This window comes from Melopsittacus undulatus, chromosome 4 (assembly GCF_012275295.1).
Source record: "Melopsittacus undulatus isolate bMelUnd1 chromosome 4, bMelUnd1.mat.Z, whole genome shotgun sequence".
Classification (NCBI taxonomy): Eukaryota; Metazoa; Chordata; class Aves; order Psittaciformes; family Psittaculidae; genus Melopsittacus; species Melopsittacus undulatus.
The window spans coordinates 36,800,624-36,811,308 of record NC_047530.1 but is presented as its reverse complement, the minus strand read 5'-3'; positions in this window follow the sequence as shown (position 1 = coordinate 36,811,308).

Below are 10,685 nucleotides of genomic sequence, written 5' to 3'. Positions count from 1 at the left end.
TCCAGTCCTACCCCCACTTTGTCAGAAGACAGTGGCTTTAGCACACTAAAGCCAGGTGACTTGTCCAGCCCATGTGAAGACCTCCTCCAGCTGATACTCCTGCAGGCTGTCCAGGAGAGGCAGTGGTACCATCCTGCACCAGTGGCTTTGCTCAGCCTCAACCCTGGAGAGCAAACACCATTTTCCCTCCAAGGCCTCCAAACCACCTAGTTCAGTGCAAAGTACCTCTTTGTCTCTTTAACTGATTCCCACCTAACAAACATGCCTGTGTTCTGGCTCATTCCCCACCTCTGCAGTGCAGACGAAACCCGGGTCAGGTGGCTGTAAGCCAGCTTTGCCCACCTCTACCATACCAGAGCAGCAGCACTGATAGAGGTTTCCCCCATCCCAGGCTGTCAAAATACTCTTTTGAGTCTTCTGGGCTGGGTTGTGAAAAGCCTGGGGAGTGAGACCGTGGCATTTTCAGAAATCCATGCTGACCTGTAGATGGGATGCTCTGCTTCACACAAGGATGAAGGCAGAGATGTGTTGCTAAGTAGAGGCTATTTTCTAACAGAATGGGACATATTTTCCAATAAGATAGGGTCCATATAGGAAGATATTATGCAAGGATGTAAAATGAGAAAGAGACCCGGGTAGATTTATAAACCATGGACCTATTCCAAGCAGCCCAAAGCTGGGATAGCCATGAGATATCCCAGCTGCTAACATGAAGTCTGGGGAAACAAGAAAGCACCCTGGGCTCATTTTTCCATCCGAGTCCATTGGGTCACCAAGGGAGAAGCAGTGGGCTGATGGAACTTCAGTGATTTAAACCAAAGTGGTACAAGTGACACCTTCTGCAAGTGACACCTTCTGCAAGAAGCATGGGCAGGTAGAGCACAACCTCCCTGCCTGCTGTAGGAGCAAAGGTACCATGGGGTCACAGCAAGCCCTGGCTTGGGAATATCACCCATTTAAACCCTCCTGAGGCTGCCCGCATGAGGAATCTTTTGACTTCATCCCTCCACCCTGATTGCCCATTCCCACATTTTCTGCAGGCATTTTGTGGCTCTGTCTGCCTTGCAGGTTATTCATTCATTAGAGCAGGCACTAATGGGAGTGGGGGCTGAAAATCTGGTTTTTCCACTGTAGCTGTTTAGAGACATTTCCTTGAATTAGCTCTTCTCTGGTGCCATGGACTGAGAACCCATTAGCAGGTGGAGGGTGCTGGAGGGAGGATCTCATACCACATCATCCTCCCATTCTATTCCATTCACAAGGGCACCAGGTTGTGTCTCCTATGACCCTGCCCAACACAAAGGGCAGCAATGGTGGTGAATGAGGACCTTCACATGCAGAGTGCACTCTGGATCCAAAACCCCTGTTCAATGTAAACAGTCATTAGTCGCTGAGTTCAACCTGTGCCAGGGCTGTAAGTCTGTGCTGGCGCACTTATTTTAGAAGGTCTACGTGGAAAAGACCATTCCTCAGGTAAGCAGTTTTAACACTGTGGCTGTAAATCAGGTTTTCTCATACTGTAGGAACTTCTATCATTTTGAAGTATTTTCTTTCCATGGAGAATTAACGTTGTAATTTTAAGATGCTGTTTTGTAATTTTGTTGCGTTTTTTCTCTACTAGTCCTACAGGTCCTTAGCCATAGCTGACAGAAAGTGCTGCCTGCAGTGTACACACACCTACTGCTGGCAGCACTGTGACTGACAATGGAGCCAGTGATTCCTATCTCATATTTTAAAATCATTAAGGTCATCAGGAACTTCATGGCACATGAAATATTTCACACTTCTGGCAGCATGAAGATTCTCTGCTGTGTGCAAATGAAAGAATTTTCCATCAATTTGGCATTTACTCAGTAACTACATAGCAAATGTACTTAACATTTCAAAAATCAAAATGAAAATAGATTTCAACAATTTTTCATGATACAGTGTGATAATAGGACAATAATATAAACTAAAAATCCATAAATTAACATGAGAAAATGCATTTCAGACCAAGTCTGTGAAACAAACTATTTCGGGATATATTGCTGTAGGAATTTCTGTGAGCAACTATTTTTCTACAAAACCCCCAAACATTTCCATCAAAACGGCTTTTTTTTTTCCAGCAAGAAGCTCTTTTAGAAATGTCTCACCTATTATACTAATTATCCTCCCTTATATTAATACTTACATTTAATCAAATTAATTACTTTAATTATTAATTAGTCAGCCTGACCTTGCAGTGCTGAGCCCTGTTATGCCTTGGTCTAAAAATTAAAGAACCTTCCACCCTCCAAAAGTCTCTCGTAACTGCTTACAGAGGGTGTCTAAGCCTCCTCTGAATATTCTCCCTAGCAAGCTGAAAAGATTGAGCTTGCTCATTCTCACTGTACAGCAGGTTTTCCAGCTCTTGGGCTGTTCCTGAAGCTCTTTGAATAGTTTCCACTTGTTTGGTGTTATTTTTGGAAAGGCAGACACCAAGAATGGACACAATATGAATTATTATGATCTTGGGATGCCAAGACTATCTCAACCTGTTAGGTAATATTTTCTTGCCGATGCATCCAAAAATTGCATAATTCCGACAGAGCAGATTACATCAAAAATAGACGTTTAGTTTTCATTATGTGCCACATCTCCACCATCCTCCTCCAGAGCCACTGCTTCCCATGACAGCATCCTGTGACCTTCATTTTCTGTTCTGAGATAGATGATCTTGCATTTGGCTATATTAAGATCACATATTGTTTAAATGAGCAGAGCCTGCCAAGTGATCCAGATTGCTCAGTATCTGACCCGCTCCCATCATTATTTATCACTCCACCAATTTTTATGTCAAGTAGAAATCATTACCAGCATTGATTTCATATTTTCTTCCTAGTTGACATGAAGATACTACACACTATGGACCAAGAACTGATTTCTAGGCAACCCATCTTTGAATCTTCTCTGCCAACAGACGATTCCCACCTGAATTTTTCAGAACCACTAATTAGTCGGCTTTTAATTCATTTAATGTGCGCGATTCCGATTTCACCTCCAGCTAATTTTTTACCTAGAAAGTCGCCGGGTACCAAGCAGAGCGCTAACCCGACAACTAAATGCACCCTCACAACAGCTCCCTCCACTCCACTCTGTTCCTCCCCTCCTGGAAAACGCTTTGCACTCTAAACTATGCTCCCCTTTGGGCATGCATCCCTAGGGGCTATTGGTACTGTGGATCCGGGCACCTTCACCCCAGGCCGTGCGCAGCGGCACCGCAGCAGCCTGGATCTGGTCCGGCTCCACCGGGGCTCGCCCGGGGGCTGCTCCGCAGGAAGGCTCTGGCTCGGCGCACCGTGCCCTGGAGGAATTGGGGGTCCCCGTGTCCGGAGCCTCGGCCGACGCCGGAGCTGCCGCCTGTAATTAGCGGCATTAGCGGAAGGAAAGTTGCCTGCTCTGATCTGCCGTCCCGAGGCCACAAGGTCCCCGGTGCTTCCATCCCTTGCCTTCCCTTTCCTCACTGCTCCATTGCACGCCGGGCTGGGCGAGGAGCAGCCACCCCCTCTCCCCTTCTCTCCCCGCCAGCCGGGGGAGGCCGCCGCTTGTATTTACCAGCAAATGATTAATTGTTGCTCTGCGCTGGCTGCTAATGCTGCTAATCCGGGCGGCTGCGTGTTCGGCCGCTCGCTCCGTGCCAGGCCCCGCGGGCGGGGGGCGCGCAGCGGCGGGGCCGGGGACCGGGGCTCGGGCCGGGCTGCGCCCCCCGCCTGTAATTACTCCCCAGACAAATCTCTGCAAAGCGAGGAGCGGGGAAATCTCTGCCCATATTGCAAGGGGCTCCGGCCCCCACGCGCGGGATAATTTTGAGACTCAAATCCCAGCAAAGACCTGCTACAAATTGCTGCAAATTAAGCTGATTTTGCCCCGAATGAGGGATTTTCTGCTGCAGATCAGCCCTTCCCGGAGCTGATGAGGTGGGGATTAGAGAAGGGACTGAAATCAAAGGGACAGGATGGTGCGAGAGGGGGGAGCCTGAGAGGGGAGCCCAGCAGTGAAAGTCCTGGAGCATTAACACTTATTGATTTCTACTTTGCTGACATTTTATTCTATTACCAAGTTTCCGATTAGCCTAAACTAGGATCTATGACAGCCAAGGCAGGGTGCGGGGTACCGAGGGGCGCTTGTTCTTTGGGTTTGCAACCGCCCAGACCTGCAAGCATCTGCTCTGAACAAACACCACCTTCCAGGGGCTGCTTGGCTCCTGGCCCTGGGAGGGCTAGGAGGGGGGCTGCTGGGCTTGTGGCCCTGGGAGGGCTGCGAGCTCCTGCTGCTGACCAGAGATGCTGGTGATTTTGAGGGGAGGAAGTGAGCTCTTTCTAAATTCTATCTCCTTATAAATCCCTAAATCTTTAACATTACCTGTGATGGGGGTAGCCAGTTCACCCCCTTTTCAAGACCCATCTCCCCATCCCTTCTTCTCCCCTCCCTCTGGAGCCTCATTTCCATCTGTTTAAACAGCAGAAGCAATGTATGTTGCAGGTATTTCAAATTGCACCATTAAAGATTTTATGTTGTGGATGTTAAAATTAAAAAGATATATGTGCAAATAGTCACTATGAATTTAATCAATTTGATTTAATACTAATAGGGAGCAGCAAATGGAATTTATGACTCAAAAATAAGTGAATTTTTTAAAATAAAGTACTTTGTGCAAAACAGGAAAAAAATCCCAATCTGAAGAGTTTATTAGAGTCTAATCCCCCAACAACAACCAAACCCAGGGCTGCCCACCCAATAATCCTGGCTGCCATTAAAATATTAAAGATAAATCTAATCGTCTCTTTATCCAAAATAAGCGACTTTTATGTGGAGAGAAAATGTCTAACCCTTTGGGAAGAGAATTACTCCTAATGCATCAAATGGAATTCAGTCAGAATGGCAAAACTAGGTTTAAAAGCAAATGAGATGGTAATAGAGATAAAGGCCAGTATAACAAATTAAAAACACTCATTTACACAAATTAAAATCCCTCCTAAAAGGGTTCTGAGTAAGGAGGCCACTGGACGGTCTTGGTCTTTCTTGGTACGCAGGGGCTTACACAGCCTCTCTGGACACCAGGGAAGGCAGGATGTGGTGCTGAGTACCTGCAGGGAGGAAGTTTTGCTCCTGACCCACTCCCTCCCCGAGGTGTCTTTTACCCATGTCCTGCCATGGCACTGTGCTGCATCCCCAAACCCATGTGTATCTGAGGTTATACCAGCCCACATCTGAATAATTGTCTCCAGCTCCAGCATCCCTGCCCCAGCTGATGCCATGTGCTCACAGTGTCTCTATTCCACCCAGACTCTTCAGTTGGGATTCTGGATTCCCCCATGCTCCAGGATTTGTAACACGTTGTGGCAGCTCCCAGTGTAACCCTTAGCTCTTGCTGGACACAGCAGGACGCTCAGTCTGGGACTTGGATGTGTCCATCTATGGGAGCACACTGTTGAAAGGTAGGTTCCCCAAGGAGCTCACCCAGCTGCCCCCTCCAGGCAAAATCACCTCCGGGACCTGGAAGCCCAGCGTGCTGCACACTGAAGGAGTAGCTGTACCCAGGGTGGTTATGTTGTGCACAGGAACCCAGACCACAAGTTTGGAAGCTGTTCCCCCTCCTTCCCTGCTGCCTGAGCAGCTCAAAAGGAGTGGGGCAAGGCAGAGAGGAAACCATTCCCACTGCTGGGACATGCTGCCCTTCCAAGACCGCTGCTCGGACAGACCTAATCATCCTGGCCACAGTGCCCATTCCCATGGCTTCACACCCAGCACATGGGAAAGCAGCTTCCAGGCATGACCCACACTCTGGACCCACAAGAGGAGCAGGACCCAATGGTGGGGTCACGGATGTGCATAAGGGCAGCACCTTGCCTCCTCACATGTGCTCCTTATGGGCCTCACCACAGGATGTAGTGAGGAAGGTTGCAGCTGCTCCCACCAGCTTGTTAGATCATTGTGAGGTTGTCTGTGCACCCCAGCTTTGGAAACACCAACCCTTTTGTGGGGGCACTGGAGGAAAAATCCCACTGGGTACTTCTTCCCAATGCTATAGCCACAAGTTGAATCCAGCCCCTGGCAAGCTTCTAGGCAAGAAGCTGTTTCCAATGGGTTGTAGCCAATCATATGTGCAAGAACTAGGAAGATGCTGGTAAATCCATAAGATCAAGCCTTTACCTGCTCAGGCTTCTCCTTCCAGGGTGAAAGGTAATCTTGTTTCCAAACTGAGAGACAGTGAGATTTGAACTGTGCCCTCTAGCAGTGTGACATGGATAAGAGCAGCTCTTACTGCACTGGAGGGTCAGGCTACTTAGATTCCCTGCCATCATTTTATGTTGACTTTGTAATTTTCAGATTATTGATAGTTTTAATGCTTGGGGTCTGCAGAATGAGGCTGCTTCCTCTGGGGAATAAAAAAGGACACTCATCTTCCCAAACTGGGTCATTGGGCTTCACCCTTGGTAGAAGGCTTGTATCTTCTGAATGGCAGTGGAATAACTGATGTTCTTGGCATCTTAACTTCTTATTCATAGAAACATATCAATTACAGCTCTTAAGGACCTCACCAAGCACTCTAGACCTTCCCCAGCTGTATGTGGGGTTCACTATACACAAACAAATCATGTGAGAGCTTTATGTAACCTGTTCTTAATGTCCTTAACCTATCCAGTGAAGTATCTCCAAGACAGTGTCCTATCCTAATGCCTGTCCTACAGAGGACAGTCATCCTATCCTAACACTTACTGTTAGAGAGTTTCTCCTACTGTCTTGCTATAGACTAAGCCATCTCTCAGAACTGCCCACTCTATCTACTATCTTCAGTAGATATAGGGGACAATTTTGGAAGCTCACGACTGAGCTTCCAAATTTGGAATGTATTTGAAGACTAGATCTCCCTGGATTTCCCTCCAAACACACACACTTTTCTTTAAACAAGGCAGACTACTCTGTCACCTGATGATGGAAAGGACATCAAAATGATTTTGCAAACCAAGAGAAGGGAACACTTAACATAGTTAAAGGACAATGCACCAGAGAAACACCTTTGTCATAGTGTATAGTTTACCTGTGGTGCCTATATACCAAAGCATTATTGAGAGCTAAGCAGGACAACCTCACCCAAAAATTAGTATTAGAATTAAATGGCTAACAAGGTAGCCAAAAGTCACAGTGAATCAAGCAAATATTTATGTACATTCATGGCAGCTTTGTGTAGGATGTCCATCATTACTTTCCTATGCCCCATTTTAGCCCTTCAGTAGGAGGAGGAGGACATTATGCAGGGGTTAGGAGGTGCAGCTCGAAGCTACCAGGATAATTCAGAGCAGGCAGAAACAGAGAGGTCTGCTCAGGGCTGCAGTAACTCAGCCAGCAGCTGCCAGCTGAGAGCATTTAGCAATGGGCATGACAGGTGCCATAATCTGCTTGTCATCGTGCACTTTGTATCTCCAGTGATTATTTAGAAATCAATACACTGACATGTAAAGAAAATGATACTTTCAGCAGGACACTGGAATAGACATCAGGAGTTTCTTATGTGTGAGTGAAGGCTTCTTTTTAGATAGAACATATCCAACAAACAACATGAGCTCTGTGGAGTCCAAGACTTCAGAGCTTGAAGGGAGCATTGCAACCTTCTGGCCTCAGCTTCAGCATACAATAGGCTACAAAGCTTCACCAATTTCTGCATCAGGCCAATAGCTTCTGGATGAGTTATAGATCATCTCTTAAGAACACTTTCAGCCTTGATTTGAAGACTTTATGTTACAGAGGGAATCTACATCCGTGAGTAGGTAGCCCTCGTCACTCTTTGTGTCTCAGCAGTTTTTATTAATAGAGCAAGTGTTTGTTCTTGTTATATTAGCATTATCACGACCTAGATCAATCTACAGCACAACATATGGTGGAAGGATAATGTGAAAATGCCTGGTGTCCGTGAGTTCAGCACATCACCAATGATCCCCAAAGTTAAAGAACAGAGCTAAGATAAAAATGTATGGGGATAAACTTATATTAAAAGTATTTTAACCCATATAGGAAAGGAGATGAGCAGGAGCTGCATGTCCACTTCCACTGGGAGAAAGGGCAGAGGAGACAAAGGTAGGGGAGGCTGTACTGGAAGGACCCAAAGGCCACTGCAGGGGGGAGATGGAAGAACACAGAGAGATCACATCAGTGACCTGTTGGTGTGAATCCACTGAAGTTTGTCTAGACAAAGGGCAAGGCAGCTTTGAATTGGGTACTGAAACAGATGACACATAACACACTTGTGTGATAGAAATGGAGAAGTGAAAGTTCTTTGCAGACTGAGGGGATGATGATGAATGTTGTTTCTGCTGGGATTCAGGATGTCCATGGACAAAGAAGGAGGACGGGGAAAAGTCAAGACTGGATGTAGAACCAAGTCAGCCCAAAACATGTGCCCTGGATGAAGGACAGGCTTGCAGACAAAAATGGGAGAAGTGGAAAAGTTCAGCATCAAGGATAGTGCAGCAGAAATAATAAATAAATAAAGCCAGAACTTGTTCTGGTCAAGACAGGTTGAAAATGTTGCCAGAGATGAGCCACAGAGGTATTAAAACAAGTATTGAAATGTAAGTTTGGTTTCCTAATCACAGTTGCTTTCAGAGAGGCAAAGAGGAACAAAAGAAGTCATAGTGAAAAGCAGACAGCCAAGCACTGCATTTTGCAGCTCAGAGAGCAGAGACTCACAAAGAATTTGTCAGAATGCTCAGAGCTGTCCTCATAGTGTTGGAGGCAAGGTCAGGAGAATGGAAGGCACCCACAGGAGAATCGGAGGTGAGAGTATGCAAAGTACCATTGGGTGATATTCCACTGCAAAGCCAGCAAGACACCCCAGTGGGCAGGTGCTGAAGTGTTTGGAGCAAAGCAATGAAAGCACCAAGAAACTCCAGTATGTATCAGCAAGACCTATGTCTATACCTGTATGGCTTGACAGTGCTCAGAGCATTAACTCTGTATGAACTACGGTGCTTACTTCAAATCACCAGTCAAGGAGGCACAAAATGATGGCGGTGACACATGCTGTGGAGTGGACCCCAGGCTGATAAGCTGTGATGGGCTTGTCAGGTTTGGCTCTGTAGCAGTACTGCTTGAGATAGAAAACGTCATATTCAAATATCCCACACCCTTTGTACCTGTCCTTGGGTAGAGATGCAGAGCAAGGACTGAAGGGAAAAGGGGAGGAAGCATGGTGTGCAAAGAGCAGTGAGTACATGGGCTCCAGTTGAGAAGCGGCCTCTATGCCTCTCTACATCCTGTGTGAACCCTGGGCAATTCCTTAGGCAGCACCACAGCGTGCACCTCCTCACACAGATGCTGGTACCAAACAGGGGTAGTTGCAATGTTTCAGAGGGCTTCAGACCTGGTGGCCTTGGTTCTGCAGCAGATTGCATGCAGCTTGGGACCATGTAACCCAGATAATGCAGTGTTGCATTGAAGATGTGTGGAGAGGAGCTCTTTCTGGAGAAATTTTAATCAGTTTCTGGAGAACTTGAGAACTAGAATAATTATAATAAAGTTCTGAATAATATATTGGCAACCTGACAGCTTGAAGTTTTATCTGAACTGACCCAGTCATGCTGAGGCAGGGCTTCTGTAATGTCAGGTTGAATGCTGAGAAAGGAAATTGTGTACCATTCCCGAGGAGCCTCAGTGGGGTGGATCAGAGGGCAAACCGTGCATTAGCTGAAGGACACAAGTTACAAACAAGGTTTGAGGTGGTAGGATGGCTTGTGGTGTCCCTGAGAGGACACAGCCTCCCAACATTCCAGGAGTCCAGCTGGCTGCTCAAGGTCAGCTCACTGATACAGGCTGTTACTGGGAAAGACCTGGAGGGATCCTCAGCAGATTTTCCTCCCTCCTTTGCTTACCAGCCGCTTTTAAGCTGAGGCTCTCATTCCTGGTTCCTGCCTGAGCTACAGTGAAGCCATGCCTGTACCTGGATGTGCAGCCCACTCACATGGACCCCCAGCCAGGGACTTGACTGCCCGGCTTGAACTGGCATCTGCCTCATACCCATTGACCTGTCTGGTGATCTGGACTGGTGACTGAACCTGGCTACTGCCCACAAATTGCTCTGCTCCCCTTGCTCAGGTATAGTGGGATGAGATCCCTGGAGGAAACCCTGTTCCCATGGCTGTGTTATCACACTTGGCTTCCAGCTACCTGTTCCTTAGGGAGCAGCCAGCCCACACAGAACCCTGAAAGTCTTCATTCACCTCTTACGAGCAATTTCATCACTGTGGAGGCACAAATTCCTTTACAATCGTGGCTGAGAATATCTGAAACACCGAGTTGGTACATGACTGTCCCACAGCTCTGAGAGGAGATGGCCTCAGCTATACTGCTATCATAGTGGAGATGCCCTCAGTGTGCTCGGGGAAGGTGTCATATTTGGCATCTGCAGCAGCCCTGATTCTTTGGCAGGCCAAGACTCTAAACCAGGATTCCCAAAGTACACAGGATATGGCCTGTGGGAAGTTCAAAACACCTGTTGCCATCCTGGACAGATCCCACCAATTTTAGAGGCCATTCCCATCCCTCAGTGTGCCATCAGACACCAGGCACTGCAGAGCCTCCTCCGGAGACCAGGAGAGCCTCACTTCACAGGAAGGCAGGAGCAGTTTGGCCTGATGGACCATCCCAGAGGCCTGTGAAACTGAGTC